Source organism: Cygnus olor, chromosome 10, assembly GCF_009769625.2.
Source record: "Cygnus olor isolate bCygOlo1 chromosome 10, bCygOlo1.pri.v2, whole genome shotgun sequence".
NCBI lineage: Eukaryota > Metazoa > Chordata > Aves > Anseriformes > Anatidae > Cygnus > Cygnus olor.
This window is the reverse complement of record NC_049178.1, coordinates 13,494,131-13,509,009: the sequence shown is the minus strand read 5'-3', so window position 1 is coordinate 13,509,009 and position 14,879 is coordinate 13,494,131. Positions and strand designations below refer to the sequence as shown.

The 14,879-nt window shown below is 44.2% G+C and overlaps 1 long non-coding RNA gene across 2 annotated transcripts in view; it reads right to left on the bottom strand.

Moving 5' to 3' along the window:
• The window catches only part of LOC121075403, a 34,881-nt gene extending 20,798 nt beyond the window's left edge, over positions 1–14,083 (bottom strand). For both annotated transcript variants that reach the window (XR_005822952.1, XR_005822951.1), the window contains exons 1-2: positions 13,849–14,083; positions 11,814–11,898 (exon numbers count right to left, since the gene is read on the bottom strand). This is a non-coding gene — a long non-coding RNA (uncharacterized LOC121075403). The remainder of the gene's footprint in view (positions 1–11,813; positions 11,899–13,848) is intronic.
• Between the last annotated feature and the right edge of the window lie 796 nt (positions 14,084–14,879).

The following is a 14,879-nucleotide window of genomic DNA, read 5'->3' as shown; positions in this document are numbered from 1 at the left end:
AGTGACCAAACGTCAGAAGTCTCCTTCTAGTCCAGCCTGGCCACTTCCACCTCCCTTCTGCAGCTGGGAAGAACAGGGGAGAGCCACACCACCAGACCCCATACAGACTGACACCAACCTGCTTGAAGAAATCTTGATTTAAAGTTTCTCAGAGCAGCAAACCCACTAGGACTCAAAGCAGGACTTTCTAAGGATAAACCACCCTCCTGCTTTGCAGGCACTGCATATGCCCACAAAAAGGACACTACTCTTTTTAGCTCTTTTCTCTTGCTACAAAAGCAAAGCAACGGAGGATTTCCCAAGTAATACCTTGCTGTACAAATGAATATTTCATTTCTAACAGGAAGCAATTTTCAATGTATTTATGAAGAAAGCATCGTTGCTGTAAAGGAACAGCACGTTCTGGCAGAGACATCCCAAACACAACTGAGAAAGCCATCTCCCTGATGAGGGATCAGAAGATCAAAGTTGTGTTTTATTAGTTGTATAAAAAGTATCTTTAGCTCTCAGTTGAAAGAAAAAATTTGCATTTAAATAGAAAGATTAATAATTGTAATACACAGAGCCCACACTGAATAATTTTTTGTAACAGAAAATAATTCATATTGTTTTATATAAACTGTGCACCTTAAGTCAAGCTACAAAAAATGATAATCGTAATATTTTACAGACCAATTTTAATATAATACAGCTTTGTTACATTATTATTCTCCATTGTAAATAATGCATGTCTGGAGCTTTGAGAAAGGCTGGATTTAAAATACTCATCTCTGAAAATTCAGTAGGGCGTGTGCTTTTTGGTGTGTTTACACTATGCATGAGTTTTACTTATTAAAGTAAAAAAAATGTATTGGAAGGATAGGAACAAACCTCCCTGCTAACACAAAGACAGAGCAGGAGGTGATGCAATTGAGAACTTACTGAATTATTTTGGAAAGAAATATTTTCTTCTAGAATGTGCAAATTTGGATTCACTTGAGTATTTTGAAATGCTATTGAACTATTGAGTTGTTTTGGTCAGGTCAAAAAAATCCCAATCTTTAAACCAAAAAAAATATATATAAAATACACTTTGACATTCTTTTAGCATTTGGGGGTGCACCTTTTGAAATCTAATTTCAAAACAAAATTACTTACAACTAAAACTTTCAAAAACTGTCTCCTATCTACAGGAAAACAGACCCTCTTTTCCATTTCATTCTAACCAAGCCTTTAAAAAAATAATAAGATATTGATGTTTCAAAGAAAACTTCCAAAACGTCCCTTAGGATCAACCCGAAGCATTTCCCATTTGTGTGTGTGTGATTTGCCCTAGTGAATGGGTTTTTTGTCCTGTGCTGAGGAGCTCAGCTGGGAGCAGGGATTATATCCCTGGGTCATACCCCTGGGATGCTCTCCCATAGCCACCCTAGGAGGGCTGCAGTACCTCCAGCGCACCAGGGCTGCAGTTTCTTCCTTCAATGCCTTTCCTTTTCCTCTCCTGACCTAGCATTAGCAGAGCCCTACCACCCTCAGCACACTTCTGCCTTGGCTCCTGGGATGGTTCCTGCACCCCACGGGCTGCTCACTGACACTAAAGGGCAGCCGGGGGCAGAAAACCCCACAGTCAGCCATCTCGTCTGTGAGGGAGACCAGCTGCTGCTGAAAGCACCACTAACTGCTGCTTGCAGAAGGCAAGGGGCAATTTCCTCGCCAGCCCCACTGCGAGAGGCAGAGCAGGGACCTCGCAGCATTCAGTTTGTTGCTTCCTCATGTATTCCAGTCCTCGCCCAGAGAAACCTTTTAATTAGAAAAGGATCAGGAGGGAGTTGCCCAGCGTTCCCCCAGTGCCACAAAGATAATAGAAGAATGCACAAACCCTTACTCTCCTCAAAGCCACCAGCACCACTAATTACCCTGCCAAAATTCAGCTCAGGTTCCTCTCGCTGATCATTTCATCACCATCACTCTCGCTGCCTTCCATTTCATCCTGCAAGCGCCGAGCAATGGGCACAGACACAATGAAGCAAGTTTGGAGGAGCCGCTTCTGGGGCTCGGCGGAGAGCACAGCGCTACTCGGAACAAGGGCTCAGCCGCAGACAACCAGGAGAAGATGAACAGATGCTTGAAAACCCGGTGTGTGTCCATTAGGGAGCACAGCTCTCTTTAGGCTGTAAAGCATCTAGACTCCAGAGGCTTCAGCTTGTGATGTGTGCTACTTTCCAGTGGCAGCGCTGGGCTGTCAGGTTGGGTGTTAGTGCAGGGACTGAGATGTCCCACCTCACCTCCTTACCCTGGTGCCGCCACCTGCCCAAAGCCACAGCCTGGGTGCCACCAGCAGGGCCCCACCAGCAAGGCTAGGAACTCCTGAGGACTCCGTCTCCGTCACTAATGTCAGAGCCAACATAAACCAAAGGTGTGCAGGGAGCTGCAGTTTGGGAGCAGACATCATTTGTGCATATCTAGGAGCAGCGGGACCACTTCCAGGCCCAGGACTTTTTGCTGGGCTCCTCAAAGACTTTGGACCTGAGCCCAGAGTCACCCAGCACTCTCCTCCCAGCTCAGCCAGCCTTGATTCCTATGAAGATCATTTACCCAGTTCAGCTGCAGGGTGCTTTTCACAACAAGCCCTTTGTTAGCAAAAAGCACGAGCAAGGAGAAACAGAAATCCTTCAGGCCTGGACCCTTATAGGCTTACTGAAGCACAGAATTGCTTCATCCCCATCTCTCCAGTTCAGAAAGGAGATGAGATGTTGGAAGCTACGACTTCCAAAAGAGGGGTCTGAAAATGGGAGGACTGTTCTGCTGTCCATGACCACCGCTCTGTGAGGTCCGAAGAGCAACCCTGCCTTCAGGAACCATCGCACCTTTGGGAAGTTTTGCAGAAACATGTGGCCTAGTCACTTTTTTCATAGAATGGAATCATAGAATATCCCCAGTTAGAAGGGACCCATAAGGATCATTGAGTCCAACTCCTTTCACCATATTCGGGGAGCGAAGCTCAATCACATATTTTCTATTTAAAACAGCAACAAAGGCAAATAACAAGCTTTGTAAAGACTAATTTTCTTGCACACAATGTCAGTTAGCATTACAATATTTTGTCATATATTCCTTAGCTGCTCAATGTAAGTTCTTGAGCTTCTGAATGCAAATATTTCCTGTCAAGGAGAAGGATAAGACCACGTGATTTTTTTTTTATCTCAGTTATACATTCACATATCACAAACCCAAAGTTAACAAGTGACTCTCTTGTGTAAAACAGTTTTCTACTTCCTGTGCATCCAAAATAGCAGCTATGAAAATTCTCATCTATTGTACAGTAAGATAGTTTGCTGCCTTTATTTTTCTGACCACATGTGTATTGTACAAGCAGCGGACAGAGTCTTTTATGCTATCATCCTGCTGTCTGGAAATCTCATTCTGCAATCTCTGCTTTTTCATTGCCATTTTCAGATGTTTAATGAAGCGACACATGGATATGAGATGCCCCTGTTATTTCTTCTGCCCAGTCTCTATCGTTTTCAATCTCAGAACTATTGAGTAAATGGAAATAAAGTTACCAGCTCTGTTTTGCACTTCCTCAGCAAAACTCCCATTGGAGTTGATGAGGAATGTACATAAGGTACAGACAGGAGATTTAAGTCTCCTTTTTTCCACATTGGCTGCGTGGAAGAACAGAAAAGGAATATATTCGTTGTTCATAGGCCTCATCTGCTTTTTAATTGAGAATCGCCATTAGTTACGGGTGCTTTCTAAATGAACAACCTATGTTCATGCTCTGCCACAGCCACTCCTTTGCCCAGTTGCACTCCCCTTTGGGACCTCACATAGTATGACCAAAAGTATGAGACATCAATATGCCACGCTCTTCTGCACACAGCTGTGGATTTGCCCAAGAAAGCTGTGCAGAAAGCTGATTTCTCACCATCTCCAGCTCGGAGGTGCACCACTGACCTTTTCTTCCCATAGCCATGTCAAATGACAGGAACGATCAGGCTTCAGTGCTGAAGGTCAGTCACATCAACCTTGTCCGTTTCCTACTTGTGTACGAGTTCACACGCATCCTTCCGCTTGCCAGAATCATGCTCAGCCCACTGGTTTGCAAGAGCATACATTAGCAGGAATTTTAATGAGTTGAACTCGTGCTGAACTTCCTTCTTTAGCTGCTATTTTAGTGATTTGTTGACTCTCTAAGGCTCATTCAGGACTTTTTTTTTTAGCCTTGACAGAGTAGATAGAGTAGACATGGATTTTATGTGCCAACTCTTCTGTATTTTTGGCACTCCTCTTGTCACATAGCAGGTCAGTGAAATACAAGTTCGAGCAACAGAGAATGCCTCCTGCATGTATCTGTGCTGTCTCAAAGTAGCCTAAACTAATCTCTTCCTCTCTTCCCCATTAGTAGCGATGCTAAGCTGGAGCAATGGCTGAGGATGCTTTAACAGCCACACAGAATCTTAATAAGATCTGCTTACATTTATATTGTGCATTTCAGGCCGGCTGGCTCAGTTTCCTTAGCCACAGCCTCACAAAGAAGCTGAATGCACTGGTTTATTTTTGTGGTCTTTTTAATTATTTTAGCATTGTCTCTGATTTTTGTATCAGCCATCTGTGAAGTGTGGCAGGATGTGTGTAATCTTCTATGGCACATGTTGTACTTTCTCCATTATTATCTGATGGGAGAGAAAACCAAAGTTAGGGGAGATTAAGGTCAGTGTACTCTCAACATCCAATCGCTGTATAATCCACTGCGTTATCACTAGGGAAGATTATCAGCCTTGATAGGGCCTATTCTTTGAGCCATTCAGCTCTGTGGAGGCCCACTTCTCTCACAGAATGGCATTTCTGCTCAGTCTGAACAGTGAGAAATCATACATAAATTTTCCGCTACATACCGCTGACATGCAGTAAGCGATTGTCTCTGCGCAGGATGCAGGACAAGCACCTCACTGCACAGCACCACTCAGCTGTGCACTGCACTGCCCTGGCCAGAGCAGAGGGGATGCTAACATAGCCCCCCCCCCCCCCCAAGCTTCCCTGTCCCCAGAGTGTTGCTGGGCAGGATCAGGCCTCCCAAGGCTGAAGTCACACACTGTTTCTTGCAAAGGGCCCACAAACACAATTTTATGATGTTAGACGGTCCGAAGAATTATTTGAGGAGGGTGAGGCACAAAGGGCAGTGTGCCTGGGACATGACTGACTCCGTGCCCTGCCTCCCCTCTCCCAGCAGAGTTGTGCAACTTTCCCCAAAATGCTCTGAAACCAAGGCAGTAAATGCATTATCTCCTATTGCATCACCTCTCTCTAGCAGCAACACAGCTCAGCAGACACGCTCCATCTACCAAAGTTCGGTAAGGCTGGGCCACACGCTGCTTCCAAGCATCACCACATTTAACCAGCTAATAGTATCTGAGCATCTCTGTGGATCGAGCAGAGGCAGGACCAAGCAGACACTGGGCTCTGCCACACTTTGCGCGGGTTAAACGTGCCTCGAGAGAGAGCAAGGATGGCAGTAATTACCCACAGCTGCAGCCCCACTGCGAAACGTCCACAAAACCCATTAGAGCAGCCGCATTGCAAGAGTAACCAGAACACCCCAGATTTCAGGCTAATTTCCCTCTGTTCGCAATTAAGGTATGAAGGTAGAAGTGTTTTCAAATTACTTTAATTCCCGGTTCCTTCTCCGCTCCCAACATGTTAATGGCTGTTGCTCCTCCACAAGGCCGAGTCTCTTAGCAACGCCGGCTCGGCAGCTCAGAGGATGCCCCCCTGCATGGTGCCACGCCGCAGGCTCCTCTCAGACAGCAAAAGCAGGAGAGATGGAAGAGCTTCCACTGACCTGAGGCAGGCAGCATTCGGCTCCAGGAAACTCAGTCTATTAGCACATTGTGTTGCGAGTGAATGGGGGAACTTCCTTCTCGGAGCCGGGAGGGGATTAGGAAATGGGCATCACCTCTTTCTCACAGGAAGATCCAGCGTGGGCCCTGGGAGCTGGTGCTTTGGTGCAGGCCTCAGCTGCACGATCTGCTCCTCACAAGTTTCTGCAGCCCCACAACAAGCAGTGGCTGTGGTTCATGTACTATTAAAATGCTAGAGAAAGGCTCAATTCTGTTAGATGTACTGAACCAGCTCCTCGTTTTGTTCGGGGGGCTTTTCAAGCACCTACAAGTTACCTGTGTGACACCCACTCCCTTAGCAGTCCAGCTTTCACAGACATTTTCCATAGATTTCCAATTCTTTCTGGTTTACAGTGACACAAGACTGAAGTCCTCATCATCATCTGTCCCTCCCCAGGCCCTGCCTGAAATGAGCAGCCAAAGTTGATACATGAATGAATACAAACAGCACAGTTTCAGCAAGCTACCAGCAAACATCAGGGGAAAAGGGAGGGGGATCAATAAAAGATATCCACTGAGGGGGAAACACAAGTCACATAATCCAAATACACTAAAATGTTTCATTTCTAAAAACTCAAAATATTTCACTTCAACGTCTTCCAAATGAGACTCACAGCTTTTTCTCTTCAAACAAGTTTTGCTGGGCAATTCAGTTTTAAAAGGAAGAAAGCAAGGGCAGAGGGAGGACATCGTTTTGTTTGGTTTTGAACAGCATCAGATCATCTTGAAAGTAGCCATAACATCGTTTTGGGGCAAGAAAGAGCCAATATTCTCCTGAGGAAGGCATTAAACTAGGCTCACTGCGGGCCAGATACTAAAGCCCCCAGCAAGTGGGAGGATGGGCAAGGGTTGGAGCAGACATGCACAGGGCAAGGGAGAGGCTCCGAGGAGGAACTGCTGCAACATGAGCTTCTGAGCTATGCTAAAATCAATTAAAACCACGCATTCATTTTGCTGTGTTGCTTTTCTGGACAATAAATGACTGCAGCTGCCATGAGGAAAGCAAATGAGATGGGAGGGGAGATTGGCAGTGAAGCAATGTCAAGAGGCTTTCCCCAGTGGCAATGAAGGTCTGGAGAGCTGACAGTCAGAATCTCACCACTGGGAAAACTCTGCTGTTTTCTCTAGGGTGTCCTGAGAGATAAGTAGCCATCACTACCTCCATAAAACACGGGACATTCCCACTCCCAAGGCTGAGAAGAAGTAGTAAGACCACAAGGTGCCCAGACATCACAGGTTTCCCCTAAGGTGTTCCCTCACAGAGAGGAACTGACCTGGACCCAAGTGAGCAGCACTTTTGCCCTACTGCAGGAAATCTTCCTGGTGCCTACCCAACTTTCCAGCTAGGGTAAGATCTTAGTTCTGATCTGCTTTTAATTTTTTGCTTATAGCTTCAGTATTGCTGTATCATATATAACTGTAGTTTCATGCTTGGGTAGCAGCAGTAATAGATCAGCAAGATTTCTTGCACCTATCTCAGGAGGAAAAGTTTTATTAAATCATTAAATAAAATCATCATGTAGTCTGCCTTTACAAAATTAAAGAAAAAAAAAGAGAAAAGAAAAAAAAAGATCGGCTTTAGAACTGAAACACAATTGGGAAAGTAGGTGTTGTGAACACCACACCAAAGTAGCTGAATTAGAGGCTACGCATCAAGAAGAGAATAGAGTGCATGAGTTTAAGAGAAAGAGAGAGAAAGAGAAAATTTAAAAAAAGTCCTTTTGAATTAAGCCTTTTCTCACCTCTAACAAGGCTCTAGAAACAGCACCAATCAATCCAAATGACACTTTAGTGTGAAGATCTATTATATTCTTCAATGATCATATGGCTTTATATGTTATAATTTGGTTCTGAGTTATGTCCTACATCAATTATAACTGAGCACTGCTTCCCACTATACAATCAGACTGTGATGAGAACAGAAAGGCAGTGGACATTAGAGGATTACTATCAGAACCACCTAATTTAATTAAGAAGGAGATTTATTAAAATGGTAACATTAACAGGTGTTTTATGGGACTAATAATTAATAAGGTTTCTGTAGAACATTTGTAAGAGAAATAGACAATATGCAGTGCCAGCAGAACCTCCCTGTAATGGGATAACAATAAAGCATTAAAAACTGTAGATCAGATATTATGATAATAATCTGATACTGTAAATTATGGTTTGAAGAGGATTAAATGCCATTAGTGCAAATTAGTATTTATTGAAGCTGAAGCACGACTTTGCACAGCATCTGGAGAGAAGGCAGGCTGCAGCCTGGCTCTCCAGCACGGACACTTGCTGTCCTCCAGAACCTAGCCACGACAAGCCAAAAACCTTGCTGGTTGCCAACAGACTCTGAGAACCTTCACCCAGGGGACCGCAGCAGTGCCGCAAGGAAGCACTTCACTCCTGGGAAGCCCAGAAACTCATTTCTGCCCAAGTTACCTTCTGGGAGCAGAGAGAAGAGAGCCTCGGGGTCTTTTCTGGAAATGAGGGTGCTGAGGGACTTTGCAGAGAGACTATTGCTAAATAAGCAATTTACAGCTCATGTTAACACCTGGTGCTTTCTTAGCTCTAAGCTTAAAGAAGTAAGCATCCCCCAGGTAGGAGGAGAGAGGTGCTACAGCAGCACCACAAGCCCACAGCTCTTTTTCTAAACTAGCCGCGATCCTTGACACAGTGATGGAAGAGGATATTAGCAGTGGGAAATTTTTTCAAGGCCAGTACTTTAATGAGCTCCTAAATAATGACTTTATCTTAGAGGCACACTCAATATTCATTCTGAATCACACCCAAACAATAGTACTGCCTGACTTCGGTCAACAGAAAACAAGTGCAGAGCTACAGCTCAGAGAGCAGCTTTGGGAAGCAGCGAGGGGATGGGGCGTTGGTCCCTCGCCAGGACCAGGGTGAAAAATTTCCCCATGGGGATGGGAAACCCCTGGAGATCATGGTGTTTTCAGCTCCAAGACACCTTGCACCAAGTGAGACATGCCTGTGTGTCCCTGCAGTTCAAGGGCTGCTTGTGCCACTCAGCCAAGGGCCGAGCCACCTTTTTTTTCACATTTAGTCAGTATCTGATATCAAGAACAAGCAGAGTTTGCAAAGCAAATGAAATGATCACTTAGAATCAAAGTGGGTCGCTTCCACCCCCAGCTGCAGAGGTGCTAGTTTTGGATAAGAGCTCAGCTTCTCGTTTTTTAGGGTGGGTTTGAGTTGTTTCACAATCAGGGTGTGCCAAGGGGGAAGGCCCTTAGCTTTAGTCTTAGCACTCAGACCCTACAGATGCTCGGCCACTGTCCTCTTCCACAAATTGCACTGAACAATTTTGGGTTACTTCAGGCTTGCATGTAATCAAATTTTAGTTTCTATGATTGGTTCTGGGCTAGTGCATTGCAATGGGGACAATTTTGATCAAACTTTCTCTGGCTTTTGTTTCCAAGTTTGGGGCCCAAAACACATTACAGTTTTATATCCGCCCCAACATGAAATATCATCTCTGCCAGACCTTGGGGAACCACCACACCAGGCTGCTTCCATTACCATCTCCCCAGGCCAGAAACAGACCCTGGGCCATGGCTTTTTTATGGTTCAGAGACACTTATGAGTGCAGATTAACTTGTCCTGACAGAGAAACCAGTTACCATCCAGCAGCCTCTGGAGCTCCCATATATCTTCTTACCAGCTTTATTTCATTTTTAGACTTCTCATTCATTTGTGCATGCCTATAGGGAGCAGAAACCCATGCTAGAGTTCTGGGAATACCCTGCTTCCCCAACCAAAAGCCTCACAGGCAGCAGGGAATGAGAAATACCTCCTGTCAGCACAGTGCTGCACACTCTGGAGGTTTATAACACATAACAAAATCTCCATCCCATCCCATTTCCCACGGGCAGGCCAGGATTTCCAGGCTCTTCAAGGAGTTCCCACACCCAGTTCCCACTTCACTGGCTGGCTCTGTGAATCCAGACCTCATGAGGTCCTTTCAAATTCCCACCTGCAAGCAGCACACATTTTGCAATTATTAATTAGCCAAACTCTTGCATTTCACAAGAATGCTTTTTTCACTTGTTTTATGTTGTGTATCACATGAAGAGCAGTCTGGGGTTTGCATTTGAACATCATTTCCCTACCCCACACAAATAACCAGTTCCCATGTACAAACCAAATATTCATGCTTGCTTTTAAGGGCTGCAGGCTGCACCCAGCAGTGCTAGCAGCAGGAAATCTGTTGACTTCACAGGCACGGTACAGGTTTGGCAGAAATAAGGAAGATGTATTTCAAAGGGGAAAAGGTGCATAGTATATTCCCTCCCTGCAAGGGAGATCCTCTGGGCCAGTTTGAGCAAAATTGCTGCAAAAATAAAGCCTACTTTCTTCCCCGGTACTGCTAGTTAAATCACTTCTATGGGATGCCACTGTCAGTCACTGGGTTTTAATATTACCGCAGCAGCATTACAGGAGAATGAGTGCTGAATCAATAAAAAATTAAGAAAATACAGGTTTTATTGCACAGTGATATTTGGAATTGGTCCCTCAGGCTTTCCAGTTGCCTCAGTTTTGTTTTATATGCCAGTGGATGGAGCGTTGTGTGAAGTAGTTCGAATGCAGGAACCAATCAGTCGTAATCTAATTCTAAATGGACCACAAGCAAACTGCAAAAATAAAGACAGGCAGGGGTATCATGTTGACAGATGTGCCTATGGTACATTGTATCTCTGCTCTGCCTAACTAGGAAAAATACTCTCTTAGATTGTTTTATCTATGTATAATGCCAATAACAAGAACAATAGGGGGGAAACTTGTTTTCTGTAGGGCCTTTAAATATAAATTTATAGAAAAAAATGTGAAGAGGGAAAATAATATCATATCTTCTTGGTTTCACTTGTCAAATAGTAAACTAACAGTCAATAAGCATATGAAAAGCATAGAATAAGCAGTATAAATGTCTCACTTGTTCAAGTTAAAGAGGATTTCTCTCTGAGGCCAAAATCTAATTGTTCCTCCTACTCCTCAAGCAAAGGGGTATGATTGTCTGGAGGAATTGTGAACAAACAAAGAGGTGGTGGTGATCAGCAGGTAGTTATATACAGCATAGTGCATAGCTGTCCGCATCATCACCTCATGCTGCAGTTCTAATTAATTTCAACTGCTTTCACCTGCTATTTGCAATTATTATTATTTTCTCTTTCATTTCCACCACCATGAGCTCTTACGGTTGACCAATCCTGCCCGGCTTAACCCAGCTTACCCCACGGAACAGGTCCTTAAATCACAACCTCCTCGTCGCTCCCCTTGCTGTGAGAAAGCAACAGCGAGCAGCCAGCTATGCCCTGCACAGACAAAATCCAAACCCCAGGCAGCAACATCCCTGGGTTCTGCTTACTGCAGTACGTGAAGATTCATCTCATTCCTCTGGAGCAGCTGATGGTCTCTCTGAGGGGTCCATCTCCCACCCGCCAGCACCCAAGGAAGATTTGCCCGTGGGTCAGAAAGCAGCTGAAGTGTCTCGGTGTGACTCTAGACCCCTCTCCTTCCTGAGTAAGCTGCTTTTGTTGGTCCTCTACTGAATTGGCACCTTTTACATCTCTATCAAAACACCCACTGCTGTAATTCCTGCTCTGTCCTGACTCACACTGCTGTGTTTGCCTCCTAAACACAAAGAAAACAGAATTATAGGCTTGTCTATAAATTTAAGACCCAGTTAGTATAGGATCCTACCACGGCGCATTAAAAGCCATCACTCTGAGACCCCTCCAGACCTGCTGAAATACACCTACCATAATATGCTGAAGAAGTTACATTACCACAGGGTCCCAACTTTAGGAAACACTTAAGAAGCTGGTATTTTTTAACAGAAAACGTACAGCAGGTACATTGAGGTGGTTCAGCAGTCAGTCTCCCTGAATGAAAAAAAAAAATAGATAAAAAGAACAAATCACCAACCTAAATATTCATCATGGTTTCACAACCACTTTTCTGTCTTTTTGTGCAGATGAGAGCTTGACCATTAATGCTGGCTGCTGATATTCTGAAAAACAGACAAGCCAAAACAGAAACTGAGAATGCTTTTGAGGCAAATAAAGTGTGAGCAAATCACGCCTAGGAGGTAAAATAAATAAATAAATATCTACAATCATGAAAGTAGGTTTCATAAGTTGAAAAGGAAAAATATGCAGCTAAATTAGAGCTGTATAAAACATTTAAAAATTCAATCACAAACGGAAAAATAGTGGCTCTGCTCTCAAGGAGCATAAATCAGCAACAAGGGAGAGCAGACAATTTGAAAAAGGAACCTAAGAGAATCAATGGAAGTTCTGTGACTTGTAGAATAATACAAATATGGAAATTTAATATAATAGCATGTCATTAAATCCTAGCAAGGTTGCAGATTTCATAATAGATAAGGATGGAAAAAATGTCAAACATCATGCAGAAAATGCAGAAATAAACAGCAAACATTTCTGTTCTGTATTTAAAAAGATGGAAAATCTGTTCATCTTTTACAGTGGCATGGCAATGGTTTTTGTTTCAACATAAGCAGAAGATTTAAAACAACCATTAAATGTAAACATTTAAGTGCAGGATCAAATAGTTTTCTCTCCAGGCTATTAAAACAATTGACAAAGATCTCTCTGAAGCAGATAATTCCTTTTGAATCATCTGAAACCTCAAAGGAACTGCAGGAAATTCAGGATCACATCAGCACTGAGAAGGGTTCACAGGGTGACACGGGCTTGTTGAACACTGATTCTAGATAAAATCATGGAAATAGGGGTGTGTGGCTCTAGTCCTGCCCTGAAGGTCCCACATTGCTGCTCAGCACCCAGTGGATCGTGCCAGGCTGGTCCTGCAGGGATCGAGGCTTTGGGCAGCAATAGGTAACACAGCACTTGTCCCCTCCTGCACCCAGGCTGGGTTCTTACCCCAGTCCTTCCTCAGATCAACAGAAGGCACTATTATGTTAGTTCTTGGCTTTGAAAGTTCTTTGCTGTTAATGCCCTTGATTTCCCTGTTCTCCAGCCCACCTTGGAGGATGCTATTTGTTAAATGGATCCTACTTGAGAGCTTGTGAATGCATTTTGATTGGATTTGATTATCACATATAAACCTCTGAGTACTTGGGCTGGCCAGGAATATAAATACAATTATTAGTAGTAACAAACATTAAGCAAAGCTGCACTGACTCACCGCAAAACACTCATCAAGCCCCGGCCAAACTACTGCTTTCGCTCTGCTTTCCTGCCCACTGTTTGTGCAGAGGATGCTCTTCAGAGGAAAAGCAGCACCACCCTCCCCCGGAGTCTGAGTTTGACTTTTCTACACACTTGCCCTCTCGCTTAAGTTATGCCAGCCCATCTGCAGGCATAGCTAATCCTCTCGTTAGCTAGCAACTGGTAGCTCAGCTCTGCTTCGCTGTGCTTAGCATTATACAGATCAGCCAAGTATTGATGCAGCTTCACTGAGGAGAATCTAGATTGTCTTTTTTCCCCATGCTTCCTTCTTTTGAAACTTAAGATACATGCTAGAAATAATTTCAAGGGCTGCTGAGCATTGCCACTGGGGGGATGCAAGGGGCTTTCAACATTAAGACTAAAAGACAGTTGGAAATTTGCAAGTGGTTGCCTTTGAAATTAGATTTTGAAGCTAAATTCAAAGAAGCCCTGTAGCTTGTCCCACTCCCTGCAAATACACATGGCATTTCTGACAGAGGCCAACAAAAGCTCTTTTCTCTTGCTAAGCCCAGCCCACTGGGTCTCATCCCGGAGCCTTGGCCCAGCCAAAATCCCCAGCCAGGGGGCTGCATGGGGGTGTTGGCACCAGCACAGGACCTGCAACAGCAGCAGCAGCAGCTGGGGAGCCAGGGGTGGCCAGCCCAGCCTGCAGGCTCACAGCAGCACCAGCAGAGCTGCTCGGAGGGGAAGGAGCAGTTTTGCTCACTGTGAAAACTGAAGTCCAGATCTCTTCAAAGCAAACTTACCAGCAGAGCTGGGATGGAGAGAGCTCACCTAAGGCACCTCTGTCCCACCAGGTCCTGGATCACTGGAGACAACCACAAGCCAGCGGATGCTGATTCACGTCTTACGGTGTTATTTGCCATCTGTGTTCCAGTGGCACACAGAGGTCTCCAGCCTAGCTTCTGGTACGGCATTTTCCTGATAAATCCTTCCACCGAGCATTGGCACTCAAATGAGCCAAAGCAGACCAGAAGTATTATAAACCTGATGCTGCAGCAGCAGGAAAAAGCCCCCCAAAAAAAAAAAGAAAACTTGTTAGAGCACATAAAAGTCATCTGTGGCAGAAAAAGAAACTGAAGCCAGGTATCCTCAACCCCAGCTCTGCTTCAAGCTCAAGCTTTCCTTACAATCGATTTATCCGATTTCTCCCCTGCTCCTCAGTCCTCTGAGGCACGACAGTGTCACATCTTTATAAATAAAGAAAAACAGCACTGTATCTATTAGGAATGGTCTCCTACAGCAGGTTATGTTTCATTCTCGGTACTAGTTTCCATTCAGGTAATATATTTTTAAATGACAAATTTCCATATTTTGTCTTCCTTTAACCTAGAGGCAGTTTAGTGACATCTGCTTCCATGCCATCTCTGCTTTCACACGAGTGAAGGAGACGTGCCAAGTCATCCTCACTGAGAGGTCACTTAATTTTGGTTTGTAAAGCCAAATCTCCTGTGATCTCCATAATTACCAATCAACTTTACATAAATAGCAAAATTAAGCCCCATTATTCTCATTTACCAGAAAATTAAAGTAATTAATTAAACATGGGAAAAGTGCTGATGTCTGCCAAATTGTTACTTCCAACAGATAAAAACAAATTCAGGAATGATATGCAGACAGGGGAGGAAAATCAGCTTTCCATCCAGCAACTCAGTGAACTATTGCAATGGAGAAGACTGTAAATAACAATCTCTGCACCAGGCTTTATCTGAACGCTGGGACAAGAAACACACAATTCTTTGTTATGAAGGGGAAAAAATCTGAAACAATCCCCTTA